This window comes from Pseudophryne corroboree, chromosome 1 (assembly GCF_028390025.1).
Source record: "Pseudophryne corroboree isolate aPseCor3 chromosome 1, aPseCor3.hap2, whole genome shotgun sequence".
In the NCBI taxonomy this organism is placed as follows: Eukaryota; Metazoa; Chordata; class Amphibia; order Anura; family Myobatrachidae; genus Pseudophryne; species Pseudophryne corroboree.
Genome location: NC_086444.1, coordinates 286,273,229 through 286,288,239, shown reverse-complemented (window position 1 = coordinate 286,288,239; position 15,011 = coordinate 286,273,229). Strand labels below are relative to the sequence as shown.

General features: G+C 45.3%; 1 protein-coding gene and 1 long non-coding RNA gene across 3 annotated transcripts in view; both read right to left on the bottom strand.

Annotated features, from left to right (window-relative positions):
• KSR2 (kinase suppressor of ras 2) overlaps positions 1-15,011 on the bottom strand; it is an 868,249-nt gene that overhangs the window by 36,502 nt on the left and 816,736 nt on the right. The window lies entirely within an intron of this gene.
• On the bottom strand, positions 8,200-13,297 carry LOC135065110 (uncharacterized). Its single transcript, XR_010251404.1, has 3 exons — positions 13,059-13,297; positions 9,199-9,407; positions 8,200-9,105 (listed from the first exon to the last, which is right to left on the bottom strand). It is a non-coding gene; the product is annotated as an uncharacterized LOC135065110 (long non-coding RNA).

The window sequence follows — 15,011 nt, the reverse complement described above, 5'->3', positions numbered from 1 at the left end:
GCGCCACGTCGTGGCACTCTCCTGATTGGCTGTGTGCTCCTGTAGTGTCTGTCAGGCTGCACACGGCAGAGATACAATGTAGCGCCTATGCGCTCCATTGTATCCAATGGTGGGAACTTTGCGGTCAGCGGTTGACCGAAAGTAACCTCACCGCTGACCGCAAAGTTCCCACCATTGGATACAATGGAGCGCATAGGCGCTACATTGTACCTCTGCCGTGTGCAGCCTGACAGACACTACAGGAGCACACAGCCAATCAGGAGAGTGCCACGACGTGGCGCTCCCTGATTGGCTGAAGGGACCCTCTTTGACACGAGTCAGGGGGGGTCCTGGCAGTCGGGGAAAGGGGTCCCATGTGTAAACATGGGACCCCTTTCAGTGCGTGGTCGGGTTTCCATTTTATTGTTTTGCCAAGTACGTGGATTATACAAAGGACAGAATCTACACTGGATTATGTGAGTATAATTTTTTTCACAGGTCCCCCAAGGATTCTACATGGAGAAGAGGACCGAGCCTCGTGTGAACATAGGTAAGTATGTATGTTTGGAGGTGTGCATGTATGTAATAAAATTATACTTTCACGGTGTGTGTGTCCTGTTTTTTTGGGGGAATTTTTTTAGTAGTAGTACTACAGGTACCAGCGGGCCCGGTTTTCCTCCGCATGCTGGTACTTGTGGTTCTCCAAGTACCAGCTTGCGGGGGAGGCTTGCTGGGACTTGTAGTACTGCTTCTAAAAACAATATTCACATTTTTTACAAAAGGCTATCAGCCCCCCATCCGCCGCCCTTGGATGGGGGGGACAGCCTCGGGCTTCACCCCTAGCCCTTGGGTGGCTGGAGGGGGGGACCCCTTGATTTAAGAGGTTCCCACTCCTCCAGGGTACCCCGGCCAGGGGTGACTAGTTGGGTATGTAATGCCAGGGCCGCCGGGACCAGTATAAAAGTGTCCCCCGGCTGTGGCATTATGTACCTGGCTAGTGGAGCCCGGTGCTGGTTTCAAAAATACAGGGGATCCCTACGCTTTTTGTCCCCCGTATTTTTGGAACCAGGACCAGGCGCAGAGCCCGGTGCTGGTTTATGAAATATGGGGGAACCCCTGTCATTTCCCCCCCCATATTTTTGTCAACCAGGACCGGCTCAAAGTGCCCAAGGCTGGTTTTGCTTAGGGGGGGGACCCCACACATTTTTTTTTTTAGATTTTTAACAGTTTTTTTTTACGAAAGGTGCCCAATGAAGCCCTGCACGGATCTCACAGATCCGGCCGAGATTCATTGTGTTAATGTCGGCAGTGTTTTACTATTCACTCCCGTAAAACACTGCCAAAAAATACAAATGACATCGACATTGGAAAACACGAAAATGCAGAATACGACAGCTTAGTAAATTAGTCGTAATAAATTCAAAAAGTTGCAAATTTACACTTTCGATGTCATTCGTGTTTGAACTTTAACCTCATTCGGAAAAAAAAGAATTTTAGTAAATATACCTCTATGTGTATGAATTATATTGTAGCCCAATAAGGACCATCATTTTTAATAATAGACAACCTAAGAAATGTAATTGTGAGCCACAGACAGCATAATAAATAGAAACTCATATACATAAACACATACCTCCCAACTTTTTTGGGGTCTGTCCTGCTGTCCCTCCCGTGGGCTGCAGTGTCCCGCGGTAGGGTGGTCTAGTTCAGAGTAGAGGTGAATAAACTCTGTGCACAGCATCTATTCCAGTGAGCAAGAGGGCTAGGGGGCATGGCCAGCAGCTCGCAGAGCGCTGGCCGTGCTCCCACTGTGACGAAAATAGGAGGTGTGGGTCGCGATCGCGGCATTCACATGAAGCAACACCCCCTTTTCAACAGACCACGTCCATTTTCGGTGGCGCGCAACTTCGCCGTGCAAGGGGTCCCGTCTTCTAGCCTCTAGTTGTTGGGAGGTATGTAAACATAAGTGTAAATATACATTAGTACAGGAAAAAAGGGTATCCTTTTTTATTTGACACAAGATGGGGGAAGGCCTTGGCTTTAGAACACCCTATCTGTGTATTTTTTGTGTCATTTTTGAGTTACTGTCCGGTGATCAACAGACAATTACTGATAAGGGGCAGATTGATTGAAAGAGGAAACTCCCCTCTCTCAAAACAGGAAGCACCCATGTGTGTGCGTGCCATATGGTCCAATTTTCTGCCGTAGCGCGGTGCGATATTGTCTGGTGATCACAAGTAATCATCAGGCAATAGCTGCTCATGTGAAAGAGGGGACTCCCCTATTTCATATGTGGTTTCCCTCACGTTTACAGATGTATTTTTGGGCATGAAACATGATACGTGCCCTCCCAGTAAAATACAGAAAATGTCTATTTTCAAACCACAGAGTAATACTGTCTGGTGATCACAGGTGCTGCACTAGAAAATAGCTATTAGTGGGCCCCATTGTTTGAAAGAGGGTATTCCCTGATTTCGAATATGGGTAACACTAACTACACAGTTGCAGGTGTAATTAAGATAGCACTGCGATTGCCCCCTCCCCCCTTCCCCACCACGACCACCATATACAGAAAACGTATGCTTAACATAGTATGAGTTAACAATAAGTGCTAAGGTTTCCCATCATTTGGAAGTAGGGACCCCCTTATATTTGGTTGGACTACATTATTTTTCTGTAGTGCCGTAGATCCATGTCTGATGATCAGTGGGACCTCTTTCAAACGAGGGTAACCCATACTTACCGACAATCTGGCTGCCCCCTCCGGGAGGAGGCAGCCAGGTTCAGAGCAGCAGGGGCGTGGCGATGGTGGAGGCTGACGTTTAGGGGCGGGATTGGGTGCGTGGCCACATGCTCATGTCATCATGGCTCCGCCCCCTATCTAGCAATGCAGATAACATTGGCATTGCAAGGCAGGGGGTGGGGCCGGGATGACACGAATCGTGCCATCAGACCCCCAGACCGTCCACTTTCAACTGCGCCGCCAGGGGTTTGTTAGGAGATGCGGGGGGGATGCGGGTGGTGGGCGCTCGGCCGGTAGACTTGCCCACTCTTCCGGGGGGCCGGGAGCGCCACACGATTTTCGGGAGCCTCCCGGCCATTCCGGGAGAGTAGGCAAGTATGGGGTAACCCCATCTTTCTACTTTATGTCAAAGGGAAGATAAAGGGACTTAAAAGTCCCTTACCACACCATTTTCCTAAGACATTGGGGCAGATGTATTAAGCCTGGAGACGGCATAAGGAAGTAATAAACCAGTGATAAGTGCAAGGTGATATACGCACCAGCCAATCAGCTCCTAACTGTTAATTTACATATTGGAGCTGATTGGCTGGTGTGTTTATCACCTTGCACTTATCACTGGTTTATCACTTCCTTATGCCTTCTCCAGGTTAATACATCTGCCCCATTATTCCTTACAGCAGTGCTGCCGGCGTGCCTCTTCTGGATCCAGCAGTGAATGACCAGTGGGACAAGGTAATTGGAGCTCGTCCTACGCACTTTGGGTGAAAATAAGAGTATGAGTCCCACTTGTCCTCCGCAGCAAAGGGGTTTATATACTATACAGCTTTATTTTTCATAAATGTAGCCCTTTGGAACCTTTAATAGCACCAATGTTGGTAGCATTGTTTTCTTCCTGATCAGTAGCAGTTAAATATGACAAGAATAACAGAATAACTGGAAACCAAAGAGACATGACCAACAGCATGCACATTATATTCTTTAAATACACATGGTGTTAAAGCACCCCTTTATTACCAGCGGGGATATCAGGCTGCTGTAATGTTAGACTCTGTTATGCTCCAAACAAAAAATACCCACGGGTGTAGCGAAAACCTTAGATCAGAAATTGGAATAAGAGATCACAGAAGCAGGAGGAAAGAGCCCACTACAAAATTCTATAGATGCCCAGGCTTCAGGCCGTGGATGACAAGATACTGTATTTACAGCAAAAGCGTAGCACAAGCAACTCTCTGTAGCTTTATAAAATAGATGGGTGTTCCCTGGCATCCGGCACTGCTTCTTCTGTGGTGCTTTATACAGTATTAGGATCACTGCTTCAATATTGGAAGAAGTAAACCTCGTAGTTTTGTACATTTGTAGAAGGTCATTTCTAGGGTGTCACAACTTGTACACAGAGCCTTGCAGCCTACATCACAAATTGGAAAAACAACAACTTCAGAATATAATAGGAGAGAGGTCCCTGCCCTAAGATAGAACTCTGTGGGGGGATTGAATAGTAGTCTTGAGGCTGTCGTCACAAATATTAATCTGTCCACCCAAGCAGTCATGTGTGACATGAGAATGTTTTCTACTATTTAACCTCTTTGCTGCTGTTCTCTGGCATTTTTAGGGCTGGCCATATTCCACCATAATTATCAGCAATTATTTATGCAGTACCCACACAAATTGTTTTGTTTGTTTGTTTGTTTGTTTGTTTGTTTTCCAGAAGAATTTGAATTTTCTGGAAAAAAAAATATTTATTTGCTTATCTCTCCAAAGCAAAAACATCTACCCAAAATGACAAAAAGTAAATTTTTAACTGAAACTGGCAGAAGGATGACTAAAGAAAATATGCATATTTTTTTATAACCACCTACGAGAATTACTTACATTAATCAACCATTCCAAACCCGCAAAAAAACACCTAGGTTTCTATAACAAAATCGAAATTTTTAACACACACAATTTGAAAGCGAAGACTCTTCTTCTTTCAAATAACATTTTGCAAGTGCCGGGCTGTTCTCTGGTAAACATACATAATCACCAGAAAATAAATGCTCAGTGGTCACACCATTTGAAAGAGTGCTCTACCCTCTTGTAAACATGGCTGCAAATGAGGCTGTGGGATATGGGGAGGATGCATCAACCATCGCATTTTGTTTGCTATGAATCCGGCCAGTCATCGCTAAGAGCTGTTCTTTGCGATGATAGTACTGCCGGGTTTAGGACCCGGTAGTCCTTCTCTGACTGCGTCAGGTGACTCACCCGCCGCATGGGGTGCTGAGGGGAAATGCAAAAAGAAGCCCATAGGCTTAAATAGGGTAACGTCACACATCCAAGTGATACATTCCAGAGCTTGGTGCATTTTAGAAAAACAGATAAACCTCAGAAAATAGCACTATCAGAGGTTTGGAAGCAGTTTTAGCTATTATGCATGCCCCACTGTGGTAGTAATTCAGACCTGATCGCTGCTACAAATCGCATTGCAAGCGGCATTTCTTTGCCAAATGAGCACGCGCAAAGTCACGAGTGCGCATGGGCCGGCCTCGCCGTGCAACAAATGTGCAGACATACACATTAAATTTGTGAGTGCAGACAGACAACGACCAACGACACGACAAAGAGGCGTGGTGAAGTCAGTGCAAAGATGAAAAAGAGGTACACCAAGGTTGCTGTATGACTAAGCTAAGCGACACAAGTGTGCGGCACAAACACCTGGCCCATCTAGGAGTGGCACTGCAGTGCCAGACAGGATGGCACTTAAAAAAACTAGGCCCCAAACAGCACATCGTACAAAGAAGGAAAAGAGGTGCAATGAGGTAGCTGTAGGACTAAGCTAAGTGACACAAACAATTGGCCCATCTAGGAGTGGCACTGCAGTGTCAGACAGATGGACAGATATAAAAAAGGCCCCAAAACAGCACATCATGCAAAGATGAAAAAGAGGTAGCTGTATGACTAAGCTAAGCGATACAAACAATTGGCCCATCTAGGAGTGGCACTGCAGTGGCAGACAGGAGGACAGATATAAAAAAAGGCCCCAAACAGCACATCATGCAAATATGAAAAAGAGGTGCAATGAGGTAGCTGTATGACTAAGCTAAGCGACACAAACAATTGGCCCATCTAGGAGTGGCATTGCAGTGTCAGACAGGATGGCACTTAAAAAAAAATAGTACCCAAACAGCACATCATGCCAAGAAGTAAAATAGGGCAATGAGGTAGCTGTATGACTAAGCTAAGCGACACAAGTGTGCGGCACAAGCACCTGGCCCATCTAGGGTTGGCACTTCAGTCCCACTGCACTAATGGTGGATACCAGATGCACGTCTAACACCAGCATAGTTGTTATGGCCTCAGTAATCCGCTTTGCAACAGGGTATATATATATATATATATATATATATATATATATATACGGTAGTATCACTGGAATTATATGGCAGTACCACTGAACATATAGGGCAGGATCACTAGAATTATATGGCGGGATCACTGGATTTATACGGCAGTACCGCTGGACACATACAGCAGTATAACTGGACATATATACGGCAGTGTCACTGGACTGGACTTATACGCCAGTACCACTGTAATTATACCGCAGGATCACTGGATTTATACGTCAGTACCACTGGAATTATACGGCACTATCACTCGAATTATACGGCAGGATCACTGGATTTATACGGCAGTATCACTGGATTTATACGGCAGGATCACTGGATTTATACGGCAGTATCACTGGACATATATGGCAGTGTCAATGGACATATATGGCAGGATCACTGGACTTATACGCCAGTACCACTGGAATTATATGGCAGGATCACTGGATTTATACGTCAGTACCACTGGAATTATACGGCACTATCACTGGAATTATACGGCAGGATCACTGGATTTATACGGCAGGATCACTGGATTTATACGGCAGGATCACTGGATTTATACGGCAGTATCACTGGACATATACGGCAGTGTCAATGGACATATATGGCAGGATCACTGGACTTATACGCCAGTACCACTGGAATTATATGGCAGGATCACTGGATTTATACCGCAGTACCGCTGGACATATGCGGCAGTACCGCTGGACATATACGGCAGTATCAATGGACATATAGAGCAGTATCACTGGACATATAAGGCAGTATCAATGGATATATATGGCAGGATCCCTGGACTTACACGCCAGTACCACTGGAATTATATGGCAGGATCACTGGATTTATACAGCAGCACCGCTGGACATATACGGCAGTATCAATGGACATATATGGCAGTATCACTGGACATATATGGCAGTATCACTGGGCTGGATTTATACGCCAGTACCACTGTAATTATATGGCAGGATCACTGGACTTTTACGCCAGTACCATTGGAATTATATGGCAGTACCGCTGGACATATACGGCAGTACCGCTGGACATATACGGCAGTACCGCTGGACATATACGGCAGTATCAATGGACATATACGGCAAGATCACTGTAATTATACGACAGGATCACTGGAAATATACGTCCGGATCACTGGACATATACGGCAGTACCACTGGAAATATACGGCAGCACAGGGACACCACCACTGGACTTATGCAGGACAACACAGCACCACTGCAATGAACTGGACTTATACAGCAGCACTGGACATATGGCAGCAGAGAACACCACCACTGTGACTGGACTAATGCAGCACAACACACCACCACTGGACTGGACTTATACAGCAGCACTGGACATATGGCAGCAGAGAACACCACCACTGTGACTGGATTGATGCAGCACAATACACCACCACTGAACTGATGCAGCACATCACAGCAACACGTTAAGGGGCATATACAGCAGCACTGAACACATGGCAGCAGAGGACACAACCACTGTGACTGGACAGATTCAGCACAAGACACGGACACTGAGGACGGAGACAGGTCCTCTCTCTACACTCTCCAATGCTGGTGTGAAAATGGCAGGGATGCGCGGCTCCATATATGGCAACCAAACCCCGTGAGAATCCGACAGCGGGATGATGATGTTTTGCTCCGTTCTGGTTTCTGAGTCAGGCAGGAAAACCCAAGCCTGACTCGGAACCGGGCTCGAGTGGTGAAGTCCGGTAGGGTTCGGTTCTCTGAGATCCGAACCCGCTCATCTCTAGTTTAAAGGCCCTCTTTCTTGTGTTCACATTGCTTTAAGCTGTCTATTAAGCCTCACTGTGCTAAAAAAAAATACACATACTGTATGGATCACACCCACATACATGCTATGTTTTCTGGAGGAATACATTTGTTGTGTGACTCTCCACCATACTGCACGTTTACATATAATGTTCAGTAATGATGCTTCAGGTACTAGTTTAATATTGTGGATTATTTTTTAAACCCATAAAAAATAACCATAGCATTATGTTTAGAAAAAAAATAAAAAATTAGCCATTACGATGCATCACAATCAAATCAACACTATTTTTGGACAAAGTGTAAGGGGTGCTAAAGTTTTTAATAATAAATCATAAATTTAGAAATCATAACATAAAGACAAAGAGAACAAAAAGAAAGGCTATGACAAATGGCACAGCAACAAGCACATGGCTTTGCAGAAAAGAGGATTACAGTGCCCAGTAGTCAGTTACCCCCATCTCTTCAACAAACACAACAAAAAGCTGGTCTCAGTACCCTGGCTGAGGAATATGTGAGGCAAACAGACAAATAAACTGGTCTCAGTACCCAAACGCAACAATCAGTCCCACAAACTGAAGAGGAAGGTGGGGCAAGTTCATAGCCTACTGCATCACAGACAGGTAAAGAAAAGAGAAGACGCCAACCTTCATTTGGCAGGATGAAGTTGCACATTCTTGTCCCACAAGCCATTGACAAAATTCATTTTGGAAAAAAGAACATGGGCGCTGGAACCAAGGGCCGCATCTGGAGAAAAATCACCGTCTGCCCCTTTTTTTGGCCGGCTGAAGAGGTTGTTCTTCAGAGTTGGCTCTGCGCGTGGTTCTGCGAGGGTCCTGCCCAGTGAGATCTTGTTCCTGAGCAGGGCTAGGGAATGGGGCAGGTGTTGTGGCCTCCCTGAAAGTCTGGCCAAGGAGGGCTGCAATGGTCTTCATGCCTTGACCAATAGTGGCGGATATGTCACGCCTAGCTTCGGCAATAGAGGAGATATCACACATGCGTTGTTGCACAGTGTAGGTAAGCTAATGGACCTCCAGGAGCATCTGGTCTTGGAACTCAGCGTTGTTTCTCCCTTGGTGCTCAATTTGCACCAGAAGCTCCTGGAGACTGGGTTGGAGGGGTGCCTCAGTGTGTTGGCGGGATGGTGTGCTTTCTGGGCCCACACTGTAGCTGTCGTCGTTAGCACTCTCCCCAGCCTCAGTGAGCTGCACCTCCTGTGCTGTGATTGGAAAAACGAGACGGAAAAAAAAAACATTAGTAAACCCATTTTTTGGTTTGTATTTAAAATTCACAAATATTTTTCAACATTTACCTGGCAAGGCATGTGGAGATTCAAGGGCAGGCATGTCTGTGTCCATTTCACACACACCTGCCACCTCCTCATCCGCCACACAGACCAAGGCTTGCTCCTCCAAGGAGGTGTATTCCAGACTCTCAGGGTTTCTCCCTCCCCCTGTCTCCCTGGCAGATTTCCACCGCGCAGACATCTTGTTTTTCAGCCGGCACTTGAAGTCAGCCCAACTACAGATGTTTTTGGTTGAAATAAAATGTTTAAAACATTTACATTATTTTCATTTTTTACACTTAACTTTTTTAAGATTCTGTCCGTCTATTTTTTTTATTTATTTAGAGTTTTTGGTGCAATTGTATACATCAAACAATCACAAATATCATAACCTAAATTACTTAGGTAAACTTCCACTTGTACACATACATAGCAGTAAATATTGTAAGATGATATTTTTACTTCAATATATAATTTTGCACATAGCAAACAAACATTAATCTGCTCATTTTTCAGACACCTTCTAAAGGTTATATATGTAATAGTCTTGGTTGCTATAGGCAACATCACATCTAAAAAGGAACTACCATTTTAGTTAATGCACACAATAGTGTTTTTCAGTGTGATGAAGTATGTACTTACCATCTCCTTACTTCTTGAGGTGTGCGGATAATTGGGGCCACCTCATTCACGGCTTCGGTGATTTCTCTCCAGATATGCTCCTTGGTCGCAGCGCCCATGTTCTTATTTCCAAAATGGATTTTGTCAATGGGTTGTGGGACAAGAATGTCCATCTCTCTCCTGCCAAATGGGGGTTGGCGTCTTCTCTTTCCTTTCCCTGGTTGCGATGAAGTAGCCTGTGAACTTGCCACACCTTCCTCTTCAGTTTGTGGGCCAGATTGTTGCGTTTGGGTAGTGGGCACAGAATCTTCCTCAGTTTGCCTCACATCTTCCTCAGCCAGGGAACTGAGGCCAGCTTCTTTTTGTGTTTGGCCAGTAGATGGGGTACTACACTACTGGGTCCTGCTCCTCTCTCCTCTGCACAGCCAGTTGGTTGTTGCTGTACCATTTGGCCTTATCTTTCTCTCCTTTCTATTTGTCTTTGTCTAAAAGTTGCATATTGTGCTTTAATCTTTTAATTTGAAGTGTTATCTCAGTATCTGAGTCCATGATGCTTGTAGCATGTGCGTATGGTTCAGAGGGTGATGTTTTAAACCTGCGTCTGCATGCTTAGCGTAATTTCTCACAGGTAATGCATACACAATTGGTACATTTGCTGTGATTGCCTACATTATTTAAGCATGTTCTAGCCATCCGTGGTTTGTGGGAGGAGAAGAAGCTGTCTGTCGAGGTGTGTGTTGTTGAGAGGTCTTTGGAGGTGAGTTTTTTTTTTTTTTTTTTTTTATTGAATAAATGAAATATGTAGTGATTGTGTTTAAATTTCCCTGGAGTAATGTTGATGTAATGTGTTATGCAGAGTTGTGCTGGTTTTGCTTATTTTTTTCATTCTTCTGGTAAGTATGTGGTATGGTGATAGTTGTGTGACTCCGCACAGCGTGTCTTTGCAACATGGCCTTGTGTAGTGTGTTTTGGGATGTGGTGCATTCATGTGGTGTTTTGCGGTCGCACAGCGTGTAGGACAAACAATGTATGTTGTATTTGTTTTTGTTAATGGATTTTTATGTTTGTATTTAAGGATGTCTGTAGTGTGTTTTTTTTTACTTTTATTTATGGGTTGTTTTTTTTTTCTCTTTTGTCATTTCTTCCTAAGGGAACATCCGTTTATTTAGTTTTTTTGGCCAAGTAGCCTTTTTGTTTTGTTTTTTTGGAGCAATATATTTATCTGCGGGTAAGTATATGCATGTTCCTAGGTGTGTGTTGGGTGTTGGGGTGTTGTTTTCTGTCAGTGTGTTTATGAAGCTTAGTTCTCTCTTTCCTGAAGGGAGCAGCATTTTAATTTCGTATTTTGACAAAGTAGCCCATTTTCTTTGATTGTTCTGGCCTTTTGCCTTTTCTTTTGATTTGTCTACTCATCTGCGTGTAAGTATATGCATGTTCATAGGTGTGTGTTGGGTGGTGGGGTGTTGTTTTCTCTTAGTGTGCTTACTAAGTGTTTCTCTTTTCTTCTCAAGGGAGCTTATTTTTTAAGATTTTTGGTTAAAGTAGGTCTTTTAAGTTATTAGCAGCCTTTTGCTGTTTTTTTGTTCGGGTCTTTTCGTCAGGTAAGTATATGCATGCTTATTGTGTTGGTTTGTTGTATGTGGTTTATTTTGTTCTTTACTTGTATTTATTTGAAAATGTATACAATGTTCCTTTCCTCCTGTAATGCACAATTTAGAGATGGATTACACCACACCTGTAAGTGTTTTTGTTGTTGTTAATATTGGTTGTCAAAAATGCTTGGTACCAATCACTGGTTTATGAATTAACACTCTGTTAAATGTGTATTTCAGTTGGCGACGGTGGCATACCTGTATATCTTATACGGCCAACCCCAACCTGCCCCTCATCCTCGAAAGCCAAGGAGGCGTGAAAGGCCTAGTATCTTTCGAATCCCTGTAACCCTTTTTGGAATGCCAGATGATGAAGTGGTGCAGCGCTATAGACTGCCCCCTCATGTCATCCTAGAAACTCAATAATAGAGAGTGATCTATAGAGTACAATTCGCACTCCTACAGCAATTCTACCACTGACACAATTCATTGCTGTCTTACATTTTTGCACCTCAGGGTCCTACCAGCATATAGCTGGAGTCCTGCTTTGTACCTGTGCGACGCGCCTGCGCATTGCGGTGCATACGCGTGCGCAGTTTGGACCTGAACGCCCACTGTGTGAAAACGTACAGCAGCGATCAGGTCTGAATTACCCCCAATGTCTGAAATAAATTATAATAATTGTTCAAACATTCTTTACAGATGCTGAGGTTGGAGATCCAAATGCCCCAATTCTTTTGTCCCTGCGCAGGATGGAGCTACATGTTAGAGGCGTCCTTGACTAAATAAAGTTTTTGTTAAACATGTTTTGTTGATTTTTTTTTGTTAATACGAATTATTTGGAATTAAAGTTACATTATAAGTATAAAATTGATTAAACAAAATTTTGTGTTTTTGTTAAAGGACAATGGGGGTCATTCCGAGTTGATCGCTAGCTGCCGTTGTTCGGAAAAAAAATGGCATTTCTGCGCATGCATATGCTGTGCACGCGCGACAAACGGGTAGAAAGCCCATTGTGGTTGTGCACAGGTTCTAGCAAAATTTTCAGTCGCGTTGACGGCCGCAAGAAGATTGACAGGAAGGGGGCGTTTCTGGGTGTCAACTGACCGTTTTAAGGGAGGGTTTGCAAAAATGCAGGCGTGTCTGAAAACACGCTGGCGTGGCTGGGCGGGTGTATGACATCAAATCCGGACACGAATAGGCTGAAGTGATCGCAAGCGCTGAGTAGGTTCAGAGCTACTCAAACTACACAAACTGTTTTTGCAGAGCTCGGCTGCACATGCGTTCGCACTTCTGCTAAGCTAAAATACACTCCCCAGTGGGCGGCGGCATAGCGTTTACACGGCTGCTAAAACTAGCCAGCGAGTGATCAACTCGGAATGACCCCCAATATCATATATGTTGAAATGAAACCTCACTGTGTAAGTGTTAAAATGGAGAGTGATACAGTTGCATCCAAAAAACTCCAAAATGCCATTTTAAATACACAGACTGTGATATGGCAGTTAGGAGCAGAATGTATGCTACTTTATCACTCCCCTTTTCAACACTTACAAAAAGATGAAACATATATGCAAAAGTACTTAATGTGTCTATAATGAATATAGCAATTCACATTACTCTCAATAAGGGGGTATGGTCTGGGCTACTTTACCACATTCCCAAAAAATGTACCTTTTTGGAGCTTGGCCCCAATAGCTAAGACTTCCTGAAGAAGCAGTTAGCCTCCCGGGCAGCCCCCATTCTCATTTCCATCCTTTTATCGCAATGTTTGCAGAGTCGCACACACAGGATCATTATCACTTTCCTGCAGGCTCTTCACCAGGACAGGCTCCTATCACCAGGGCCGGATCAAGGGCTGTGGGGGCCCCTGGGCAACAAACTTGTGGGGGGGGGGGGGGGGGGGGGGGGGGGCGGGGGGCTATAAATTTTTATTCACCTTGGGCTGCTGCATGGGTTAAAATAGCCACCCACTCCCCCCCCCCCCCCCCCCCCCATCCCGCTCCATCCACCTCACTAACTGGCCGTTGGAGAACGAAACTGAGCTGGCCGCTACTCCTGCTATGTGTGATGGAATACAGTGCAGCGTGAGGGTGCACGCTCTGTAGAGAATGGAGGAGGTCCGGGCAGTGCGTGGCCTGGCAGCTGCTGAGGGAGGGAGGGTGCCGCACATTCGGAGTCCCGCTGGTGGGGTCCGAGTGTGTTTGCGTCCAGGTAAGTATACCCCGCTATGGCAGCCTCACTCTCTACTCCCGGAAGACACGGTCGCGGAGGTTCCGTGTCTTCTGGGGAACTCTGAGAGGAGACGGAGAGGTGGCGTCGGGGTTCCGGAGGCAGAGAGTGAGACTGCCTAGGCGAGGTACACTTACCATTGTGTCACATTTGCAGTGCAAGTTCTGGGGGACAGTGTGTGGGGGCCCCCGGGACGACTGCCCTTGTCGCCTCTGCTATAATCCGGCTCTGCCTATCACAGTTGCTGTCCCGGCAGGACATTTTTGACAAAAGGCAAAGAACATTTCTGGATGAAGGGACCCACAAATGCATGTAAATAATGGCAGCCCTTGGCTTAACTCATCCTTTTGTTCCTGAGCAATTGTTCACTCTAAATTTGGATGAATGAATTTATATGGGTTGGTTCCCACGACTACATCCTCAAATCTTACAGCCACGTTGAATATTCTTGTGCTGTAGTATGTGCTGTGCTGCCAGTACAATGGCACAGATTTATCAAGCCTTGTAGAGTGATAACTTGCACAGTGATAAAGTGCCAGCCAATCAGCTCCTACCTGCTATATTACAGGCTGTGTTTGAAAAATGACAGTTAGGAGCTGATTGGTTGCTACTTTATCACCGTGCTATTTATCACTCTCCAAAGCTTGATAATTCTGGGCGCATATGTTGTACTGATACATGTGCAATGTTTTCAAGTACGGGATATGGTCATTAGGTCGACCACACTTAGATCGACAGTCATTAGGTCGACCACTATTGGTCGACATGCATTAGGTTGACATGGTCACTAGTGTCGACCTAGTTACTGTTGACCAATAGTGGTCAACCTAATGACTGTACACCCAATGCGTGTCAACCCTATGACCCATACCCTCAAGTACTTTACCCATTTTCTTGGTGTACTGTATATATGTGAATAACGTACACATACAGCATTTAAGCTGGGTATTATAGACAGCTGCCAACCATGATCATCATCAGTATATGTATCAGCATAAAGTATACTCTGAAACGGGAGGCATTCGATATGCCGGCTGTCGGGATCGCGATGCCCAGCATACCAACAACTATTCTCCCTCTTGGGGTGTCCACGACCATGCCCGCAGCGTGGCAAGCGCAGCAAGACCGCAACGGGCTCTTTTGCACTGGCCCCGCTGCCAGCATGCCGGCGCTCGGGACCGCGGCGCCGGTATGCTGGGCGCCGGGATCCCAAGCGTCAGTATAACATAGTACACCCCTCTGAAACAGTACACTGTCACTTTGGGGTCGATTCTATTCGGCAACTAATGAATAGCGCCGGGAATTAGCTCCCGACGCTATTCAATTCAGCAACTAGTTACGTCGACGATGGCCCGTTCTCGCCGACAAAACAGGTTGAATTGTCGGGAGAACGGG